The sequence below is a fragment of the Petaurus breviceps genome, unplaced genomic scaffold (assembly GCF_028583685.1).
Source record: "Petaurus breviceps papuanus isolate PSGF00001 unplaced genomic scaffold, PetGlider_PUasm1.0 214, whole genome shotgun sequence".
Classification (NCBI taxonomy): Eukaryota; Metazoa; Chordata; class Mammalia; order Diprotodontia; family Petauridae; genus Petaurus; species Petaurus breviceps.
In genome coordinates, this window is record NW_027185863.1 from 6,227,708 (window position 1) to 6,252,630 (window position 24,923).

At 36.5% G+C, this 24,923-nt stretch overlaps 1 long non-coding RNA gene across 1 annotated transcript in view; it reads right to left on the reverse strand.

The window, feature by feature from the left end:
* The window catches only part of LOC138165666 (uncharacterized), a 34,501-nt gene extending 11,778 nt beyond the window's left edge, over window positions 1-22,723 (reverse strand). Inside the window, exons 1-2 of the long non-coding RNA XR_011169396.1 lie at window positions 22,637-22,723; window positions 9,764-9,816 (exon numbers count right to left, since the gene is read on the reverse strand). This is a non-coding gene — a long non-coding RNA (uncharacterized lncRNA). The remainder of the gene's footprint in view (window positions 1-9,763; window positions 9,817-22,636) is intronic.
* Window positions 22,724-24,923: the final 2,200 nt, after the last annotated feature.

A 24,923-nucleotide genomic window follows, 5' to 3' on the forward strand; every position in this document is an offset into this window, starting at 1 on the left:
GCAACCCCATAATTCCCTCTCTCGAGAAGCTCCAATGGCTCCCTGCTGTCTCTAAAACAAAACCCCTCAGCTTGGCATTTTTAAGATTTTCACAAACTATCTCCAGCCTAGCTTTCCATGTGTGTTGAACATTATTCCTTTCCACACATCCCACTTCTAGCCAAACTAGCCTAGATCTAGAACATTCCATCTCCAATTTATCAGTCTGTCACTCTGTCAGTCAACAAACATTTATTAAGTGTTAATTATGTCCCTAACATTCATTGTGCTAAGCACTGGGAATATAAATGCAAAGCCATGGGGAAGCTAGGTGGCGAAGTGAGTAAAGCCCTGGCTCGGAGTCAGGAGGACCCGAGTTCGGTTCCAGCCTCAGACACTTAACACCCACACAAAAAAACTAGCCATGTAACCTTGGGCAGGTTACTTAACCCCAATTGCCCTCCAAAATGCAAAAAAGAAAAAAATAAATGCAAAGCCGAAAGACATTCCCTACCCTGAAAGAACTTATATTCTAATGAGGGAAGACAAATCCTAAAGGGAAGATGGAAAGGAGTGGGGTTTCTAGGATTTTGAAGACAAAATCTGGTTGGAGATTTAGTAGCTTAGATTGGAGAGAAAGAAGCCATGGCTAACCTCCTTAAAACAGAAGATCTGGGAGGAACCAGTCAATCAGATGGAAGGATCACAGCAGTAAAGCATAAACTTCCAATATATAAATTCCAGGCCTGGAGTGAGCTTCAGATTTGGCTACATGTTGGAGAAAGCAAGGTGTCACATTGTATAGAATGTTGGGTCTAGAGTCAGGAAGATCTGAGTTCAAATTCAGCCTCAGACATTTCCTAGCTGTGTGACCTTGTATAAGTCAATTAACTTCTGTTTGTCTTGGTTTCCTCAACTGTAAATAGGGTTAATAATAGCCTCTACTGTAAAGGTTTCTGGGAGGATAAAATGATATAAAATTTTTAAAGTGCTTAACACAGTGCCTGGCACACAGAACGTACTGTATGAATACTAGCTATTATTCATTATTTGTGATTGTTGTTGTTGACGAAGTCTGAGTAGACAGTCACTAGTGAAGCATGGAGAAGAATAAAGACATGAGTCCTGGGCATGATCTCAAAAATCTTAAAATTCTTAAAAATCAACATGTTTTTAATAGGGTATTCCTCATGCATGAAATGGAGCTTATCTTCACAACCACCTGAAAGAATCTTTTAAGACTCAGTTAAAGGGCCACCTCCTACAAAGGGCCAATCTCCCGAAAGTCAGTGGAAAGATACATGTTTAGGATAAAAAGATGTCAGAATATTAACATTGGAGAACTACATGAGGGAAATGGTATAAAGTATACCATCAAAGAAATATATGACTAGAAAAGAAAGTGGGTTGGTCATGAGGTGAAAACCACTGGTAAACATCCTAAATGTTCCACTGTTATCTCTCCAATGTCAAGTAAAATAAAGGAAAACCTCAGAGAATGCTTAGTGAACCCCTTATGTATAGTAACATATGGATAAGAACTGCATAAGATTAAAAGATGAAATGTCAGGATAGGTTTTTCATCTACACCAGAAGTTGGCAGACGAAAGCCCACAGGTCTTTGTAATGGAACAGATAATCATTTTTAGTTCACAGATTATTTTTAAAGGGAGCAGGCTGAAAATGGAAAAATTATTTCCACTGACAATATCACAGATTCATTAAAGTATCAAATCAAGTAAAAATAAATGGAATGGGAAGTAGAAAAGTATGAGATTCCTGTTTGCTTGATCTATTGATGCAAGTCTACAAATACATCTAAGTCTATAAAAATCTTTTTAAACCTTGATACATGGAAATTGAGAATTAGCTAGGGAAAGTTTGGGTATATAGGTGTTGTTGTGGCATCATTGTTCTATTATTTAATAGTACCTAAGATTTGGATCGAGTTCTGAATTCTTAAGGAAAATTTATCTTCCATGAACGTAGAACTAAACCTTCCTCTTAAATTCTACCAAAAACCTCATCTTTTTCAGCCTAGTCTCCTGATGGATGGCAAAAAATAGATAATTTAAGTAAATAGATAAGCTTCAAATCTCATTTTAGCCACAATTGTTCACAAGTGGCCAAATTAACTAGTCTGTGCAATGTTTCCTGGTTACACCTACACAATACATGATGAATGTCCTAACAAGCAATAAAATTCCCAAAGGCTCTACAGCAGGAAGGAGAAGGGAAAGTTATGGATTAGGATAAATGACTGTCTGTATAATGATTCCCAAGATAATCAAAAGTAGGTTCTATTTCCCAGAGAAGTCTGACCTATGTTAGAGTGTGGTAATGCCTAAAAGCCATGAAAGTTTCAAATCTTGCTACTCACTAAGAGCATTAGAATAGTTCGGTCACTGGTTTCCTCCAATATTCTCTCTATTTTCATTCAACAGGAAAAATTTTGAAGTTCATTTGCTGAAATTATAAAGTCATAACATATAGGTACATTTTGCATTTCTCCCATTATTCTACCTATTATGAGCATACATTTTCTAAGAGAATAATTAAAAAAGAAAAGAATGCTAGGAGAAACATTGTCTAAAAACTAAAGTGAGTTGCAGACACTAAGGCAGAAACTATGGATGGGGAGCTGACCATTTTAATTTCTTTGCTTAGTAGATGAATGAATTGGTCTGTTTTTCTAACTGATAACTGTCAATAACAAAACCTTTAAATAGGAGGAAGTCTATTTCCAAGACATCAGCTGTATTTAACTTTTATGAAGGAAATAATCTTAGTAATATATAAAAGTAAATTAAACAATTCAAGAAACATTTTGGTTCCAAAAAGTGGTTCATTTTATCACTCAGATATCATATTGTATTAATGGAAGGGCAAGTAAAAATGTAAAAAATAATAATTTGATGATGTTACCCAGAATAAACTATTCCTTTTTTCCCCTTCAATTCTCCAGAAGCTGGGGCGGCCAGGTAGCACAGCGAGTAAGAGCACCGGCTCCAGTGTTGAGAAGACCTGGAGATCGAATCCCGGGCTCAGACACTTAGCACCCACCCAGAAACACCTGGCCATGTAACCTTGAGCAAGTTACTTAACCCCAATTGCTTAGGGGTGGCCAGGTGGCTCAGCGAGTAAGAGCACCAGCTCCAGTGTCGGGATTGACCTGGATCAAATCTGGGCTCAGATACTCAGCACCACACTCACAAATAACTGGCCGTGTAATCTTGAGCAAGTTACTTAACCCCGATTGCTTAAAAAAAAAAAAAAAAAACTTCTCCAGAAGCTTTGGAATGAGGTTGTATTATTTGGCCTCGAAATTATTGTAATAATTATTTTTAAAATCTGAGACTATGCTTACTACTGCTTAGATGGACTAAAGTAACGCAAAATAAGAATGGGCAGAATGGCATAATGAAAAGAATGCTATGCTTAGAGTCAGGAAGACCCACATCCAAATGCTTCTTCTGACACTAGTTGCGTGATCCTATGCAAGTCACATAACCTGTATCAACCTTAGGTAATTCTCTAGGACTATGTTATAAGTAGGATATAATAAGTATTGAGGGTAAAGATTTAACAAAGTGGGACTTCTGCATATCAAGAAAATAATAGTTCCCAACATATTTATGAGACATGAACATCACAAGAATATCCATAAGCTGTAGTTTGTCGGAACCAAAATGACCTCTATTACGATAGTAAATGAATGACAGACACTCAGACTTAGAGAGGTTCCAGAAGTAGTCCAACCTCCGCCCAATGCATGATGCATGTGCCAGTTCAATTATTTCATTTATTTTTCTTGGACATGAAAAATTTATCCACGTAACTGAAAAGTAAAAGGGACCTGTCTCTTTCCCACCAGCTAAGCTCTGCCCCAAACCAGAGATAGAGACAGAGACAAAAAGACAGAGAAAGAAAGAGAGAGAGAGAGATAACTTGAATAAAGAATCAATATTTCTATAGTATTTCTCTTTGAGAGCAAGCCTGAGATAATAAAAAAAGTATTATATTTGAAGTCAGAAGATCCAGTTTTGAATCCTGACTGTGCTAGTTGCTAGTTTATGATGACCTCAGGCAAGTTACTTAACATCTCTGGGATTCTATTAAGTGAATGATATGGTGGAATAGATAAATTCTAGGTTCTCTTCCTACCCTAAATACTAAACATGACAATAGGGAAAGAGTGTGCAGTAGAAATAATACACCAACCAACTGAATCAACAGAAGGTGCTCCATCCATACAATGTGGGAAAAGAAGAGGTCATGACACCGTGACCTTGACATGACACCAACCTCTGGTATTAGTCCTTTTGTTGGCATCTGTAGCTAAGATAGCTCTGTTTCCAAAAGCTGACTTTCCTTCTAGAAAGAAGATAAGACAATTGTATAACTGAGGTGGGGCCTCAGAATCACATGCATGTGTCTTTCAGAAAAAGGAAAAAATAATTTTACCTCTTAAAAGAATTTGCAGGAAACTTTGATCCTCACTGATAGTTGAGACAACTTCCTGGAAAATAAATGGCTACATATCACAGAAAATGGAATGGTGGAGGATTACTAATATATTCCCATTTAAAGAGGGAGTATGGCATGTGGTTAGAGTCTGACTTTGTAGTCAAGAGAATCTTGGTTCAAGTCCTGCCTCAGATACATACTAACTTTATGATAATGAGCAATGTCTCATACAGTTCTCTGAGAATATAGTTATAGGATATGGAATATATAGATACACAATAACTATAGAATATAGTTATATATAGTTATAATATATGTTATACATGAGTTGCTGATCAGAAGTACTAAAAGTTTTTACACTGAGAGTTGCCCATATGAATGAAATCAAAGGACTGGATCTCTTTCCCCCTCAAAAGTGCCAACATTTAGAAAGCCTTAAGTCAACATTTTCAAATGTCCATACCAGCCTTCCTTTGTGTTGTGTGTCTGGGGCAGCTGCCTACCTTAACCCTACCTGTAACTTCTGCTTCTTTCTACTTTCTAAAGGCATGAGGCAATATAGCAGTATCCCTTTGGTTGGAGAAAAAAGAAAGTGATGCTTTGAGTGCTGAATGCTATATTTATATACATATATCTGTATCTACATACATAAATATATAGATGTATGTGTACATGTATACACGTGCATATATATGTGTGCATGTATGTGTATATTGACCACAGAGCTGACTGTCAATAACGTATATATTGAAAGATGACTATAAGACAAGAGAGTCTGTGCATTTATCTCATCCTTCCTTACCAATGATCAAATATTGTCTAAGTAATCTGTTTCTAAGTAATCTCTTCATCTATAACCCATATGTACATAGGCTGATAAACTTTCCTAACTGGAAACCACACAGCACAATTTAAAATTCTTAGCCACTATGACAGAACTCTAAACAATTACCTTAGTTCAAACAGATTTCAAGTTATTGCAGTCTGTCTGTAGGAATTTTTGTTTGTTTGTTTGTTTTAGACATCTATCTTTCTTCCCCAAATTACGTCTCTTTCTAACTTCATTATTTCTGTCAATGGTGCCATTATCCAGTTTCTCATGTTTGAAATTTGTTGCTACTCTTGACGGTTCCCTCTCTCTTAGCTTTTCAAACCCAATTAAAGTCCTGTTGATTCAGCCTCTGTAATGCTTCTTATATCTGTCCCTTCTTCTCTTTTTTCAACGCTACCACCTTAGTAGAGACCCACATCATCAGCTACTTCAGCTATTGCAATAGCTTCTGATAGCATTTTACTAGACATCTCACCTCCACTTACTCCCCTACAAGCTATCTTCCATAAGGCTGACTGACACATTCCCACGAACCATATCTGCTCATTGTTCCTTTGTTCAAAATTCTTCTGTGGTTCCATATCCCCCACCAAACTGGACTATTCACCAGCTCTCCTACTCATCCCACCTTTTCCTACTTCCGGGCTTCTGCTCATGCTGAATTCTGTGCCAAGAGCGCTCTTCGCCCCAAAAATATCCCACGAAGTTTTACATGTTCTTTAAAGCCCAATTCAAATACTGTTTCTCCCATGAGGTCTTCTTGGATCACTCCCAATCAAGCATCTTCTTTCACCTCTCAGAGTTCACATAGCATTTTGTTCACACCTCTATAATGGGCTTATTACATGCTATTTTATATTATAATAATTTATCTATATGTCATATTAACGATTTTTGTACTACTAAACTACAACCTACCAAAGGCAAAGATCAGTATCTTTTATCTACCTCAGAGCCTAGTTCAAGAATCTGGATATAGCAGACTGTATCAGCAAGCACCCTAGCATACCCAGGATGGCTGCTACCACAGGTTCTTTGATCTGCTTTTCTAAAGGAAAGTAACTCAAAAGGGGTTAACAATCTTACTTTAATCAAACACACACACACACACACACACACACACACATATATGCATGTATATATTTGTATGTGTGTATGTATATATATATATATATATATATATAATTCACTTAGTTCAAGGGAAAATGTCAGCACACTAAACTTCAGAAAATACAAACAGAAATTACAAGCAGACAAAAAATGCAGACAGAGAAAATAACACAATACAACAGACCAACAGACAGGGTTGCTAGCTGTCTGACCATTACATCTATACAGTGTTAGTTACCCAACAGAGAAGGACCAGCATCTGGGTTTTCAAAGCCAGGGGGCTCAATAGCTGCCCAAAGTCTCATCTGGCCAAATCAAACAACTCTTCCCAACAAACTCCTAAGTGAGTCCCAAGGCAAATATCACAACCCTTGTGATCCACTGCCTAATTGCAAAGTAACAAAAGGTATGTGCTTTCCTGAAAAACAAACCTGCCCTAAGCAAGCTTCTGTTGTTGGGCTCTAAGTGAGGCCCATTAAGGGGCAGGGAAAATCTTCAAATTCCCTTACTGTTACACAGACAGATAATAAATGTTAAATTGAATTGTTGAACTCCCAGATCAAGTCTATAGACAACTATCATAATTTATTATCTTTAAACATTTGCCAAAAATGGAAAAGAAAACAGAAGATTGGAAATGGGGCTTTCTTGTGATGCTGACTTTTGGACATATCTGAACTAAGATATTTTGTGGCTACACAGATAGGCCAGATGAAAGATTATTGTACATAATTTAGATTTTTTTAAAAGTGAGGGGAAATACATATACCATGATTGAAAGTGAAAGAAGTTGGCCACAAAGCACTATTTGTAAAATAATCATAATCAAGCTTGATTCATATGAGAGTGAGGTTTCAAATATTATCTTCTCTTACTATTTTGCAGGGAAGTAAGGGAAGTTCACTTATAACTAGAAGACTAAGATCTAAAAAAAACCCTAGAGGTCTAAGAAAGGAAAGGATCAATGTAAAGGGGGCTTTTAGGGGTGTGTGATAGAAGTAAACCCCTTTATGACTAAGTTTTCTTTTGTAGGACCAGAATCTAAACTTGTCTCATTGTGGAAATAGTTGATTCAGGTAAAGTTGTACCTTTAATTCTTCTTCTTCTTTTTTTGCTACAAAGAAGTTGGAGGAATTCAATAAACTTGGAAATAATATTTGGGGTCTGTTCTATGATTCATAGTATAGAAGATAAAAAAATATACCAACAATGATCATTTCTCTATGTGCTTGCTGAATTACACACCCCATGAAGTAGAAATATTTTTAATCATGTTTTTACAAGTATTTTTATTTTTTTAATTAAGTGACTTTTTTTACACTAAGGCTTCTCTTTTACTAATCAGGCCCATTTACTATCAAATCAGAGGCACTGTATAATGGGAGAGAATCAGTGCATTTTTACACTGAAATTGAATTTTTAAAATAGCTGAATTTAATTAAGTAATTATTATGAGCTGAATTCAACTGGTTGATTAATAAAACTGGATTGTCGAGTGATTTTTGTGCATATTTACAGACTAAAAGCTTCTTTTTCTTTTCATAAAAAGAATCTTTCTTTTATGTATACACAGCAATATTTTTTATTGCTATCAATTTGACATTCAGCAAAATGATTATAAGTGAATGTTCTGTTTATCATTTTAGCAATGTGTGTGTAAGTATCTTCTAAATAGACCATTTGGAACCTTATACAAGCTCTAGGTATGCTTTCTTAGAAAAGTTAGATTTTCTAATACGTCTCCTCTTTGGGAAGTTTGAAATTACCTTTTCCAAATTTTCCTTCATTTAAGTAGATTAACCATTGGAGCTCATATAGCTTGCCTTGCAGATATTTAATCTGCCAGCTAAAACTTTAGGGACTGAAAGTGTTCTGAAGCACCAAAATGAAATTCAATCTAAATAAAAGTTGTAGAATAACAAAGAAATAAACTTGCTGAAAAAAATTACCACCTTTGTTATGAAACTGTTAAGAAATAAAATATTGGCCTGTATAACAGGAACATAGTCATTCATATAAGCATGACCATTATATAAATAGGTAGTGAGAGTGTGCAGGCATTTAATCAGGAAAATGTACTCCCTAATTCATTCATTTCTTTCTTTTTTTTCTTCTTCCTTCTTTCCATACATCCTTCCTTCCTACCTTCCAGTTTTCCTTCATGCCTTACTCACTTCCTGCCTTCATCGTCCCACTAGAAGGAGAAATGAATAGACAAATCCCAAAGAAAAAAAGAAATAAGGAATAATCTAAAAAAACCAAGACATCTGGATAGGGAGATCTCTGATGATTTCAAATATCAAAAGGACATGTGCAAACTATGTGAGAAGCAGAAAAGGCCAAAGACAAATGCAAAACAGACATGAATCTACCAGAGAACTTTCGGATAAGTTATATTTACCTCTATGGGCAAATGACATGGTGGTTTACTTAGAAAACTCCTGAAAATCATCAAAGAAACTAAATGAAACAATTAATAGCTTCAACAAAGTAACAGGATATAAAATAAAGTCATAGAATGAAACAGTATTTTCTCAAGTTAATATAAAATCCAAGAAGAAAAATATAAAGGCAAATCCCATTCAAAATAACTACAAAATGTATAGAATAGTTATAAATCAAACTAACAAGTCACATTCAAGACATATAAATGCTCTAAAGAAATTTTTAAATTTTATTTAAATAATTGGATTGATATTCATTACTCAGGAATTAGTTGTACCAATTAAGTAAAAATAAGACTTGCTATATTAATTTACAGAGAGTGCTATACCAACCAAACTAATAAGGGGATACTTTGTAAAGCTTGTCAGAATAATAACAAAATTCATTTAGAGAAATAAAGAGTCTATAATCTTAATGACATAATGGAAAAAAATAGTAAGGAAGGAAGAATAGCACTTTCAGATGTCATGTTATTAAAAATGTTCAAAACTATTTGGTATTACTTAAGTTAGAGAAAAGTTGATCAGTGGAATAGATTAGAGTAGGTAAGCAAGAATAGGAAACAATCATAGTCAATAACCCACTGTTTCATTAACTCATGAACAAAGTTACCTGTTTGATGAAAACTGCTGGCAAAACAGAAAATTCGCAGATTAAATAATAGTAAACTCAGAATGGATATGGAACTTGAATATTAAAGGTGATGACATAAAAAATTTAGAAGACAACCAGTTTATTTACCTTTCAACTATAGCCAGAGAAAGCATCCTTAATCAAACAAGAGATAGAGGAGATAGCAAGAGATAAAATATGTAATTTCTATTATATGAAATTAATCTTTGGGGCAGCTAGGTGGTGCAGTGAATAGAGCACCAGCCCTGAGTCAGGAGGACCCAAGTTCAAATATGACCTCAGACACTTAACACTTACTAGCCGTGTGACCTTGGGCAAGTCACTTAACCCCAATAGCCCTGTCTTCCACCCTGCAAAAAAGAAAAAAAAAGAAATTAATCTTAAAAATCCCTTTTTCATAACAAAATATATAAAAAGATAACAGAATATGGAAATTGTTAACATTGGCAGCATTGTGGTAAGATATACATACTGATATAGTTTTTAATTTTTCATTCTGAATTTAAATACTAATAAAATGAGCATTTATTTCCATATAGATACCAGAACAAATAAAGAGGATTGTACATAGAATGATGAATCTCTGTTACATACAGCTTGTGGCTTTTTTTGAATATATGATAAATTAAGCTTATGACTTTATAAAACTGACCTGCATTTCTGTGATTCTTTCTGGCCTTCCTTCTGTCTCCTGTGCATTTAAAAAATACTTCAAAAAACCTCTTTCTTTAGCCTGCTTCCTTCCCTCACCACTCTCTACTCCAGAGACATCAGAGTCCAATGGCAAGACAACTGGCAATGGCCCTGGATGCAATGGGAGACCTTGGTCTTTTAATCTAAGGTCTTTCCCAGGTCTCAGTTTGTCTGAGGCAATGCCCATTCAGTGATTGAGGTTAGGTAAGAATTGAGGCAAAAGATGATCTAGTTTGTCTTCACAAAACAACCAATCTGCTGTTACAAGGTGTGATACTCTAAAAAGGGAAGGAGAAGGAATATTTTTAAAAATGAAGGTGATATAAAAACTAAAGGTATAAATGCAAATTATATCATACTTTAAAAAATAAAATAATTTAGGTAAGTCAGTGAACAGGCATTTATTAAGCACCTACTATGTGCCAGGCACTGTGCTTAGGCTACAGAGAGAGATAAAAGTCAGCGTCTGCTTTCAAGAAGCTCTCAGTTTAATCAGGGAGGCACCATGTAATCTACTCTGTACAAAAATAGATTTAACCTAGGTAAAACAGACACAACCAACAGAAAGCAGGAGTGTGAGGAATAGCATCTTGAAGAAGGTGAAATTTTAGCTGGGATTTGCAGTAAGTCAGGGAAGCCAAGTGGTGGAAAAGAGGGTAGGGGGAATTCCAGGTGTGAGGCATAGGCTGTGAAAATGCAAAGGGTTAGGAGATATGTTATCTTGTGAGAATAACATCAGCCAGAACAGTGGCAGTCAAGGGTATGTCATCTTCTCTGCTTTTAGTAGAAATGTAAGATCCAGCTGGCATTTCAATAATCAAAATCCCTTTTCACTATTACAACATGCTTTCTTGCCAGATTTCCCATCTGTTTGCTGAACGGAATCATTGACAAACTATGGAGACAAGCTAGAAGGCATCCTGAAAAATGCAACTAAGATTTTGATGGACCTGGAAAACAAAGCAGATGAAGAAAAAAGTTGAAGGAAATGGAAATGTTTAGAAATGACGAGTTCAGTTGTCTTTAAATATTTGTTGTATGTATGTGTATGTATATATATAGGTATACATGTATGTATATGTATACATGGGTATATACATATAGGTGTGCATATAAATGCATGTGTGTAAGTAGGTATGAACTAGTAGACTGATTTTGTGTTGCTTCAGAGGAAGAATTGGGACAATCAAGTGGAGATTTAGGGAAACAGATTTAGCCCAATATAAGTAAAACCTTTCTAATATTTAGAACTGACCAATCATGAATTAGGCTACTCCTTAAACTAGTTCTTTTTGTCACTGGAGGCTAATAGATTTTCAGATTACTGAAACTTAAATGGACTTTAAAAATCATCCAATCTAGCCTTCTATTGTATATTGGTTAAGTGACTTGTCAGACAACTAATTAGTGTCAGAGGTGGACCTCAATACTAGTTCTCATTCAGAGACTGAATGACTTTTATTTTTATTTTTTTATAATTAATTTATTTTTAGTGTTCAACATTCACTTCCATAAGATTTTGAATTTTAAATTTCCTCCCCCTCTCTCCTCCCCCCTCCCCAAAACAGCGAGCAATATGATATAAGCTTTACTTATGAATTCATATTAAACACATCTTCACACTAGTCATGACATAAAGAAGAATTAGAGCTAATGGGAGGAACCAAGAGAAAGAAGAACAAATAGTATGCTTCCATCTGCATTCAGACTCTAAAGTTCTTTCTCTGAATGTGAAAGCATTTTCCATCATGAATCTTTTGGAGTTGTCTTAGGTCCTTGCATTGCCTAGAAGAACTAAGTCTATCAAAGTTAGTCATCACACAATGTGGCTGTTACTATGTACAATGTTCTCCTGGTTCTGCTCATTTCACTCAGCATCCGTTCATATAAGTCTTTCCAAGTTTTTCTGAAATCTGCCTACTCATTTCTTAGAGCACAATAGTATTTTATTGCATTCATATACCACAACTTGTTCAACCATTCCCCAGTTAATGGGCATCCCCTTAATTTCCAGTTCTTTGCCACCACAAAAAGAGCTGCAGTAAATATTTTTGTATATGTGGGTCCTTTTCCTATTTTTCTGATGTCTTTGGGATACAGACCTAGAAGTGGTATTTCTGGGTGAAAGGGTATGCACAATTTTATACCCCTCTGGGCATAGTTCCAAATTACTCTCTAGAATGGTTGAATCACTTCACAATGTATTAGTGTTCCAATTTTCCCACATCTTCCCCAACACTTATCATTTTCCTGTTTTGTCATGTTAGCCAATCTGATAATTGTGATGTGGTATCTCAGAGTCATTTTGATTTGCATCTCTCTAAGCAATAGTGTTTTAGAGCATTTTTTCATCTGACTATTGAAAACTTTAATTTCATCCTCTGAAAACTGCCTGTTCATATCCTTTGACCATTTACCAATGGTGGAATGACTTTTTTTTTTTAATAAATTCGACTCATGTCTTTAAATATTTTAGAAATGGGGTCTTTATCAGAGACACTGGTTATAAAAATTATTTTCTAACTTTCTGTTTCCCTTCTAAATTTTGGTTGCATTGGCTTTGTTTGTACAAAAACTTTTCAATTGAATGTAATTAAAATCATTCATTTTACATTTCATAATATCCTCTATCTCATTTGGTCATAAATTCTTCCCCTCTCTATAGATCTGACAGGTAAACTATTCCCTACTCTCCTAGTTCACTTACAGTATCAGTCTTTATATCTAAATCATGTACCCATTTTGACTTAATCTTGGTATTGGGTATAAGATGTTGCTTTATGTGTAGTTACTTCCATACCATTTTCTAGTTTTCCCGGCACTTTTTATATAGTGAGTTCTTATCCCAGAAACTGGAGTCCTTAGATTTATCAAATAGTGTTGTTATAGTCTAAATGACTATCTTTTAGAGATGATATAGAACAGATTCCCAGAATTAGAAAGGATTTTGCTCTAGGTGAAACCTAAGCTTGTAGCCTCATTGTTATATTTGAGTCAGAAATGGACACAGTTGACCGGCCAAATCATGCCATTGGGAAAGAGCATGGAATTTATGCTAACATCATCATAAAATATTAAAACCTGGGGAAGGGGGTGTGCCACAAAGAGGGTAGCTTTATTAGAATGTGAATTCCTTGAAGGCAAGGATTGTTTTTGTGTCCCCTTGCATCTTCAGTGTTTAGCACAGTTTCTCACATGTAGAAAGTGCTTAATAAATGCTTGTTGATTTCCAGTCATTCACTGAACAAATAGTAGAGCATATCCTTATCCCTTGATGACATCCCTGGATTGAAATCTCCAATCTTAGTTGCTGACTTTCCATTTACCTCTTAGCCCCTTTGAATTTTTGCCAGTGTTGAGAAAACCTAAAAAAAGCCCAGATTTTGGTTTATATTTACTTGGTACCTGAATTCAGGCCCTTTGCCCTTTCTGTTATTTTTCCCTGAGCCCCACTGATTGATCTTTCCTCCAACAAGCATTTTCCCACCATATGGGAACTACACTACAATTCTATGATTTTGTGATGCTTCTTTTAAGTTGTATTTACTGGGTTCATAACTACTCAGATTTTCGTAGTGAAATTTAGGTTCGTGGAAGTATTTGAACTCTTTAAGACTGCCTAAGTCTCATTTAATTTTTTACCTATACAGCCTGATGGTTAATTCTAAAAATTAACATGATGTTTAAGTGAGCCCCTGCTTTACTGACAGACATATTGAAAGGGCACTGGGTTCAGCATCAGAGTACATGGATTACAGGCCTGGCTCTGTCACTTAATACCTGAGTGATCCTTGGCACATTGCTTTTCCCATCTGAACTTGTTCCCTCATCTATAAAATCACTCGTGTACTACCTGTCTCTCAGGACTGTTCTTAAGGAAAGTGCTTTGTAAGTCTTGAAAGTGTTAGAAATTGAAAACTATCTTCATTTATATTTTTCTTAATAAATCATTTACAGCAGAAGACAAGTGTCTGCATGTATTCCCCTCCATTTTTTCTGTATTCATTTATCTTAATGTAAAGGTTAATAAGGAAATTTCAGCAAATGTAACTGTCACAATAATGTCAATTCACATGTCTAATACCTTTTATTATATTTTGAGCATTTTGATCCTGGAAAAATAAAATGGATTACATGGAATAAATGGAGAGGTTTGGGGTAGTCTTTGTCCTTCATTCTAGAAGTGGACCATGACATCAGGGAATGATGACATGACTTGCAGTTGACCATGATTTGGGCGAAGGAGGGCTGTGCAAGGTCACCAGTCTCACTTTCCTTTTTTTTTTTTTTTTTGCTTTTTGGAGAGCACTTGCCAAGAACACCCAAAATGAGGTCACAAAGAGTCAGACATATCTAATCAACTAAACAATAAAACAACAAAAATCTTCCATGTGAAAATTCGATACAACTAAATTTACTAAACTTTTATTGAATGTATAATGTAAAATTGACACTTTGTCTTAGGTACAATTGTTTATTCACTGAGCAATTCAAGATTCTTGGAATAACCGACTCTCAGAATTGGAAAAAATTTCAAAGGCCACCTTGTCCATCTTGAATCTGAAAAAGTATCCTCTTTACAATGTAACAGATAAGTGATCATTCAGTCATTGTTTAAGGATCTTTAGTGAGCCTGAACCCACTACATTCACAAGTAGCATGCCCCAATACTACTTTTTCAAAATTGTCTTTTCTGAGAAGCATTGCTTGACAACAAACTTCAACTGCTCTCTTTGCAAAATGCCACCAACGCTTTGGGTTCTTTTCTCTGAGGTCAAGTAGTGAAAAGTTATTCCCTCTGGCACATGACAACCCATAGTAGAAGACACTATCATATAATTATTTTGATTGATTAAAAAAATAGTCAGAGGACTATGCTATTACTCAACAGCAAGGACTGATAACATGAGGATGTTTTGCTTTCTGTGTAATAGATTACAGTTCTGAGACAGCATTGTTCTATTCTTTTTACATAACCATTTGAGCATGGCACTCTAAAACGAACCTTTTGTCCATATAAGAAATGTACTTTAAGTAGCAGGGGGCCTAAAGTGCTGGGCATGGAGTCAAGAAGACCTGAGTTCAAATCCAATCTTGGACACATACTAGCTGTGTGATCCCAGGGAAGCCATTTAGCAGCTGTCAGTTTCCTCAACTGTAAAATGAGGACCATAATAATAATACCTACTTCTCATCATTGTTATAAGGACCAAATAAGATAATATTTGTAAAGTGCTCAGCATAGTGTTTAACATATAATAAATGATGAATAAATATATGTTTCTTTCCTTAAAGCATAATACTTTTAAAGCCAGAAGCGATCTTGGAAGCTACCTAGCTCATTTATCTATTTTTCAGATGAGAAAACTGAGACCAATAGAGGATAAGTTACTTGCCCAGGGTTTCATGGTTATTTAATTAATTATAAATTTGAACCTAACTCCTTTAGTTCCAGAGTCAGTACTATTTTCACTTCTAGTACAGCTGCCTCCAGGTTTCTCTTTTTGGAGACTTTTGAAAACTCAAAAAATCTAAAAGAAAATTCAAGCAGCTTGAATCTGGACAATGCCATTCCTTTCTTTTCTTTTTTTCTTTTTTTCCAGTTAGAATGACTTTTCCTGGGGTCAAAATGTGCTTCTTACCAAAAGTCAATGAGTGACAGGGAGTGACTTTGGTTAAATCTTGAGTGAATTTGTTTCAGCTCTCAGAGTATTCAATCAGAGAGGAAATATTCTTCAAGTATTGGCTGCAAAGGTCAAGAAAAACCCAAAGGGAGCTTTGAGGTCCCAGCCCTTTCCATCAGCTGTGGTCTTGTGGCAATCAGATATCAGGAAGGCAAGGTCAGATTTGAAAGGGAAGTAACATTGCCTACTTGATGCTTTTTCCTTCCAAATACTTCAGTTCTCTCCTGTGATCTGGGTCTCATCTAAGTATGCCTCATGTTGCTTTATTTCCTCTCTGATTCTGTAGATATTTCACATTGTTTCCTTTAGAAGATAAATTACTCTGTTATACTCTTTGACATCAATCCTGCAGAATTGAAGCAAGTTAATTTTGGGCAACTTGACAACTTCTGTCAAATTCATACAAAAGAGGGTTCCATCGTGCTTTCAGAGACTGGTTCAAGTAGTTATGAACTATTTATAAGCTTGTGAAATGAACTTAAAGGTTCATAATTATTTCTTTTTTAATTTTTTTTTTGGCTTTTTGGAGGAGGGGAGGAAGGGCATTTGGGGTTAAGTGACTTGCCCAAGGTCACACGGCTAGTAAGTGTTAAGTGTCTGAGGTCAAATTTTAACTCAGGTCTTCCTGACTCCAGGGCCTGTGCTCTATTCACTGTACCACCTAGCCACTTCCACACATAATTGCTTCTATAAAGCATAGGCATTGTGTCTATTATTTCATCAGTATAGAGAATTCCTAGATGAAAGTGTTGTCAATAGAACTTAATAGTTAAGTGACAAACATTGGAATCAGGACTTGAACACAGGTCTTCCTAACTTTAAGGATAACTCTCAATCCACTAAATGGCCCTTAATTTTTATGGAGGTGGGTTGGAAAGGTGGAGATGCTAGAATACTCAGTTTATGAAGGAAGAGAATCATCTATATTTGACTTTGCCACTTTTATTTGATACATGGCCTAGAACCAGTTTTTTTTTAATCTCTCTCTGAGTTGGTTTAGTGCCTATAAAAGATTAATATTCCCTCCCCCTTCAATTCATGGGGACATTGTGAGAATATAAGATAAATACAAAAATATATATATTTTATGTGTGACAGTAGAAAGCTGGAATTGGAGTTGGAAGAGAATGATGACAAATTCACGTAACACTATGAGACGTGCAAAGTACTTTTCTCACAAATACTGAGATAGGTGGTACAAGTATTTTCTTTTTTTACAGAAGAAATTGAGACTCAGAAAGTTTAAAGAACTTATCCCAGATCATACAAATTTCATAGCCAGGATCTGAACCCAGATTTTCTAAGCCCCAATCCTCTTTCCACCATACCAAACTTTCTTGATCTCAGTTAAATCTAGTATATTATCCCCTTGACCCACCTTCCCATCTCCATGGGGGTACACTCAGTCGGCACTCCAGGCAAGCATATGTAAATTTGGAGTGGCTTTGCTTTGGGGCTTGTCTGTTACCAGTTGTGTGACGTTACCCACATTGCTTAGCCTCCTGAGTCACTATTTCTTCATCTGTAAAATGCATTTAAATAATTTCTCCTCTGGCTACCTTACCAAAGTTGTAAAGATTAAATTAAATTCATGACAGTCTTCTTATTTGAATGCTATATTTCATTAGAACTGTTAAGAAATATATGTGAAAGCACTTTGTATAGTGAGAAGACCTCTGAGTCAAGTAATGCTGCCTATGTATGCTAAATGTGAGACCCTGAGCAAATCAACTAACATTGCCCCATCACTTCCAGCTCCTATCTTTCCTGGCTTCCTTCAAAACTCAGCTCAAATCCCACCTTCCAGAGAAAGCCTTATCCATTCTCCCAACTTCTAGTGACAATTCATCTGAGATTACCCCCCCATATACTCTCTGTGTATCTTATATGTGCCTATTTATAGGTATGTTATCCCCTTCATTAGAATGTAAGCTTCTGGAAGGTAAGGATGTTGTTTGCTTTATTTGTATCCTCCCTAGCACTTAACACAATACATGGCATATAAACACTTAGTAAATACTTCTTAAATGATTGACTTAACTTCTCCAAGACCTAAGTGGCTCTAAGATTTGAGGTTATAAAGTAGGCACACATTAACATTGGTGGAGGTGATACCACTTCTAGGGCTATATACCGAGGAGATCATAGAAAGGGGGAAAAGGACTGTATGTACTAAAATACCAGTTCTTTTGGTGGTGGCAAAGAATTGGAAATCAAGGGGATGCCCATCAATTGGGGAATGACTAAACAAGTTGTGATATGTGAATGTAATGGAATACTATTGTGCTGTAAGAAATGAGGAGCAGATGGACTTCATAATAACCGGGAGAGACTTAAATAAACTGATGCTGAGCAAGGAGAGCAGAGCCAGGAGAACTTTGTACACAGTTACAGACACATCATATCTGTGATGACTAACTTTGATAGACTGGGCTCCTCTCAGCAATGCAAGGTTAGAAGACAACTCCAAAAGACTCATAATGGAAAGGCCACATCCAGAGGAAAGAACTACAGAGTTTGAATGCAGACTGAAGAAAACTACTTGCTCTCTCTCTTTTGTGTTTTGTTTTGTTTCATTCCTTCTTTCTCACTGTTCACGCTATTGTCTATGTATATTCTTTACAACTTGATTAATGTTTAAGGTGTTTGCGTGGCGGGGGGGGGGGGGGGGGGAGAGGAGAAGAAAATTTGAATCTCAAAGGATTGTGAAACTGAATGTTTTAAATCTAAAAGTAAACAAACAAATTTAAATTAAAAAAAAGAAAAGAAAAAAATATTGGTGAAGGGAGTTCTTATGAGGAATCCCTTATAAATGAATGAATGAATGAATAAATAGATAAATAGATGAATGAATGAATGTGATGAAGTATGGGCTCTGGGAGCCCCCTGAGTTCTCCTTGAGTCCTTGAGGTACAGGCTCTGGGAACCTCCCTTGGACTTTTGATTAAATCATCCCATTTGGTTTGTTGCTACACCTCCCACCCTTGAACATGGCCTAGCCCACCATTGTTTGTGGTCTCCAGGTGGCTTCCCACCCTTAATCACTCATTGACCTCATCAACTCCTCCTGAAGACCCTCCCCAAACTCCTCCTCTAGACCACCCCTAGATTCCTCCCACAACCTTCTGTATATAAGACTCCATCCTGTCTTCATGTTTGTGAGAGTGCCATAGAATGCCATGTGGGTGAGAGCACCATAGAATAGTGAGAGTGCCATAGAGTGACCTAGCACAGACTTTATCTGTGTCTAATGCAAGCAAACTTTTAATAAATTTTACTTTTCTTGACTGAGAAGACTCGAATCTAATTCATTTGGCAGGACCTGGAGTGGTGGTATTTTGGGGTCTCCAGAGCAACCCTAACCCTCTTAGTGGGTACCTTCTTCAAATGAATGGATGACTATATTTGAATGCAAATTTAAAGTGTTATTAAATGATCCTCAGAGCACTGTACAAGTATCTTTAGTATCATTTGATCAAATAGTTATATACTTTGGAAAATACAGAAAACTTCAAGAGAACAAGCACAGAACTCATCTTGATCATGGAAAAGATGCTGAATTCCATTCTGATGCCTCTTCTATTCTTGATTTGTGAGCAGAATATAGCCAAAATTTGTATGGGAGAGGGCCTACTTCAAGAAGAACTGGTCATCTTAACTCTAGGTTTTTTCCTTTTCAGAAAAAGCAAGCCCTAGAATGTGATAGGTGTTTGTTGCTCAAGTTTCCTTTTATAATGCTTCCAAGGCCTCATTCCTTCCTTTCTTGATTGAATCAAGCCTTCATTGTCAGAGGCCACCTCTTGAGTAGAGAAAGCATTTCCATCATGAATGCCCCACCTTGGGAAGCTGTAGTTCTTCTAAAAGCCAATCAAGTGGTTCTGTGCTGCCTTGCTAATGATGAGTAACAACTATCACCAACATTTGCCAAACATAAGTGTTTTAAAAATCCCTCCTGAGGAGTGACCTTTTTCAGTAGGAAACCCTCCAAACTCAACTCTTATAACTCAAGAAGCAGAATTAAAACCACTGAAAAGACATCTCATTTTTTTCTCTAAGTACAAGCGGAAGTCGTTTGGTCTTATATCTACAAGTCTTCTCTCATTCTCTCTTGGGCCCATTCTTTCTTTGTCTCTCTCTCTCCTTTTATCCCCTTTGGCTTTTCTTGCTTTCAGCATGATGCTCAATTTCTGTCATATCAATATGAAGTAGTCCTAAGCTTCCTAAATGAGCCTAGCAGGACTCGTTAACCTCCATCTAATTCAAAACAGGCTGGCATTTCCCCATCTGTCCTCCAAACAAAATCTCTAACCTCCACATGCTTAAATCTTTAGAAAACACTACAGCTCACTGCAGGCTCACTCTTCAAATTTCCCGATCTACTCTATTAAAAATAGAACAGTGAAATGAGTAAGGCCACTGTTTGCTTATAAACACTTCTTTCATTCAGATGTGATTGCTCTTCTCAGACACTTCATGTATTATTTATAGTGAGGAAAAGGTTGCAACAGCTAATTATTTTGCATTTGAAGAATGGAGGTGCTATTAGGTTTCTTGTTTAATATATCCTTTGCTTTTTATGGTTCTTAATTTCCAATCTTCTCTTTCCTAGTTTTAATTAACTTCATGTTGTATTACAATCCCATCTCTTTTTTAATAATTGTGAGTAGGGCACTCTGATGTATTAAAAAAAATTACACATAAATACCTTTACTCCATAATTATAAATTCTCATTCAAAAATTGTGAAACTACAGTAGCTGTGTATATAAATAGGAACCCGATTCACTTGTATACTATCTATTTTCTTAACAACGAGACACTAAAGCTGCAGAAGTATCCATAGTTGTATCTATCTTATGATGTCACCTTACTAACAGCCAAACAAAGCAGCTACATGGATATATGCTACTCACTTATTAGGGCAATTTCCTGAGAAAGTTCAATATTCGTTTATGATGCTCATGTCCTAGGCCAATCTGCTACCAGTTTTGCAATTTTGAAAATGCCATACTATTTGTTCATTGGAACTTGTAATTTGGCACCTTTGAGAAATCTGAAGAGGTGAGTTTCAGTGGCAACCCAACACATGTCCCTCTTTAAGGTTGTAGTACCTCTAATATATCTTAACAACAGAATATTATGTTAGAATATAAACTCTTTGTGAGTAGGAATTATTTCTTTCATTGTATTTGTGTCCTCAGGACCCAGAATAGTGCCTGGCACAAGGAAGCACTTAAATTCTTATTGATTTATTAGTTGATTCTTTGCCCACAAAAAAAAAAAAAACACATGGAAGCATTTGGCTAATGCCTATGAGGTGGACATACTGCATAAATTAGCATGAGAGCTGAGATTAGAAATTCTTTCACCTGGGAAAAATTCAGTGGGAGAGAAAGGACAGTGAGAAAACCTACTCTCCTACCTAACACACTCTCTTCAATTCCCATTGAATCAGAATGAACAAATAGATGCTTAAATGGTTGGATGAATCAATCAATCAATTAAAAAGCATTTATTAGGCATTTTCTGTATGAAAAAACGTGTTAAACATTAGAAACAATATTTAAAATAGTCCCTGCCCTCAAGGAGATCCCATTCTATTCTGAGAGACAATGCATTTTAAATAACAGAAAACTTTAATATGACAAAAATTGTTAATACCAAATGTAATATGGACTGCCACTCCCTTAAGGATCCTTGTAATGCCACAATTTCAATAATGTCCTTACATTCCTGCTCTTAAGATATTTACTCTTGGGGCGGCTAGGTGGTGCAGTGAATAGAGTACCAGCCCTGGAGTCAGGAGAACCTGAGTTTGAATCCAACCTCAGACACTTAATACTTACTAGCTGTGTGACCTTGAGCAAGTCACTTAACCCCAACTGCTCTGACCTCCCACCTCGGAAAAAGGAAAAAAAAAATATTTACTCTTGATTAGGTTGAGTTGAACCATACCCTAAGTCTCCACCACCCCATGATTTTACCTTGTAAAGGAACCTAGCTTAAGCTGGATCTCAGCTTCTTTGCCCCCTTCCATTTGGGATTCATGACATGAATGGTAAAAAAGCCAGAAAGAAGTGATTTTCCTTGCCTGAATCGCCAAGGGGCTCTGGGGTCTCATGACTAGGCCTTGCTACTTCATACTACGTCCTACCCCTCTCTTCCTAAAGGTATAAGAAACTTTTGCTTGGGTTTTGGAGCTGGAAAATTCATTGTGCTCTGTAATTGTGGGATATCCCCATAGTACTACCCTGTTATCTCAATTAGACACTATTCCTCAACTCCTGGTTTTGATTTATTTCAGGCCTTGACACAACCCTAATAGCTTACCATCTCATTAATTTTACTCCTTCTTAATTCTGATTTCTCCTGCATATCTAATTACCAACAGCAAAAAGCCAATCATTTTCAGGGATAAAGTCAAATATCTGAACAACCAGCACATTGGATAACTAACCTTAGTCACTGAAATCTGACAATCATTCTGAAGCTTCCTTTATAGATTATAAATGGGCACAAGAAAAAAAAAGCACACAACAAAAATTTTTTAAAGAATCCTCTCTCTAGTCCCTCCAATGCACTTTTCTGTGATTTCTACAAGTCTGTTTAAACTAACTATAATGCTTCTAAGGAAACCATTGTATGCATATGGTAAAAGAGCAGGGGGGGCGGGGAGGGAGCTGGTAAGGGAGGGCACTCCTACAGTTGCATAATTTAAGTACTACATAGAGAAGAGCTGAATGCCCCCAGAGGAGTTGTGAAGGAGCGGAGCCCTTAATAAGCTCATTACTTACGGAAGCTGAATACCTGCCTGGGGACAGACAAGTGAAAGGCTCTTCTCTTCATGTGAAACATTCCAGGACTATGGCCAAGATCCTTCTGAGATCACTGTCACACAATGGGATGTGCACTAAAGCAAGACTGAATGCCAGAGAGATTGCATCAGGCCAAAGTGACATCTTGTTTTATGGTGGCAGTAGTAATAAGGGTGGAGGCAGGGATTGAGAGGGAGAGAAGGAGGGGAGGGAAAATTCTTCAGGGAAAGAAGACTTCTCTTCTTGGTGTCCATTTTGAACCACATCTGTAGGCTTTGAATAGAATGGCACTAATCTAAAAGCTAATTCTTCCACAGGGTAGATTTTTTTTTTCTATAACAGCTTCCAAGCAAGAATGAGGAGAGATTTTTGATATAGGCAGGAGGAACAGGCCTGCATAAATCCACTCCAGTTTTCTCTCCAAGTTTTCAATCCTTTGGGGCTTACTTTAATTATCCTTGATATTTACTCAACCCCACAGGAACTGACTGTAAGGAAAGAAACACATTTGTTTGGTATTTCTTTTTATTTTCCACTGTGCAGGCTATAATATTAATGGGTAAAGTCGGAAGAAAAAATGGTCATATATTTCCGGTGAGCCCAGTCCTTCTGGAGTTCACTTTTCTGGGAACTGCAGCAGCAATAGGCCCATTTGGACAGTCAAGCCATGTTATATATGTTTGCAAGTAGAATGTGCATAATACCAAGGAGAACTGTAATTTTATTTCAATTAGCCTTTTCACACTCCTTGCTCCTTCCAAGGAGAGCAAAACTTTCAGGTAGATGGAGGAAAGGAAGGATGGCCTTTGAAATTATTACTATAACCTGTGCATGTCATTGTTACAGAAGCTTGAAACAGGAACAAAGAAAAAATCCAAAGCATAGAATATCTCACCTATTTTTTTTTTATCATTCCACCCCAGAGGTTTTGCAGTTTTGTTTCCAGTCAGGTTTTCAATCCACATAGTTCATTGCTGCCCAGGAGTGCTGATAGCATTCTTGATCAACCTGATGCTTTTATCAGAAGTTTCCCATCTTCTTCACCTGATCTGCTCTTTCTCTACCTCTATCCAACTTTCTCTTCAATATCCTGCTTGTTCTAGGGCAAACACTCTTTCAAAGTGCACAGACAGAGTTTGGAGATCACTATTCCAATTCCTTTCCTGTCTCTTCTTCCCTTTCCATCCCTTTAATATGTTAAATGCTCTATAATGATCTCTTTAGCTTCTTCTCTACTCTCTCCCCACTCACCTTGATGTTTTCTTCTACTTTATAGCTTCAACTATCATCTCTAAGCACATAACTCAAATCTTCTTCTCTAATCCCTTTTTTCTCTCACAGCAGATTCAGATTATTAGAACTAGATGGAATATGCAAGATGATCTCATTCAATCTCCCTGTGCTCATAAATTTAGGATAATTTTAGTCTCTTCCAATTTTCCTTTACTCTCCGTTCCACATGGCTGTCATGTCCCCTTCACTATATTTCCACAACATTCCTCAAATCTGTTCCCTTCTTTTCATTCCCTTTGCCACCACCTTAGTCAGGATTATTGAAATAGACTGTTACTTGTCTCTCTAACAGTCTCTCCCCTACTCCCTGCTTCCAACCAGTTTTATGCATCCAGATAAATCTCCCTAATGGATATATCTGGCCACTGTTTACACAGAAATTTTCAGTGTCTTCCAGTGTAGACCCTCTGCCTAGTTATCAGAACTATTTTTTATTATTATTAATTATAACTATATAATTATAAAATCATAATATTGTTTACCATTAAATTGTGTCTGATTTACTTTTTATGGTTCTCACAGGACCTAACACAGAAGACAAGGAGTCATAACTGAAATGGTGATAATGTCTTAGGACTCTAACACATGGTCAGGACATGGGGGTGCTTCCTTCCTAAAAGGATCTGGCAACCAGTCCTTGAACTTCAGAGTTCTATGCTACAGCACAACCCACGGGGTGACACCTCTCCTGGAGACCACATTACTAAACTAGTTGGGTTTTTTCCCCTGAGGTGAAAGAATTCTGAGTATGAATCTATCTACAAATAAGATTTCAATACTTCAAGGAACAATTCATGAATTTTTTGAGGATATTACCACCAGTGGACTGACTACAAAGGCAAAACATTGGTTATATGACAATAAAACAATGACTGTTTCAACTAAAATAATCTTCTACCCTGAGCTCATAGCAATGACAGCAATAGATGAATTTCTCTCTCTCTCTCTCTCTCTCTCTCTCTCTCTCTCTCTC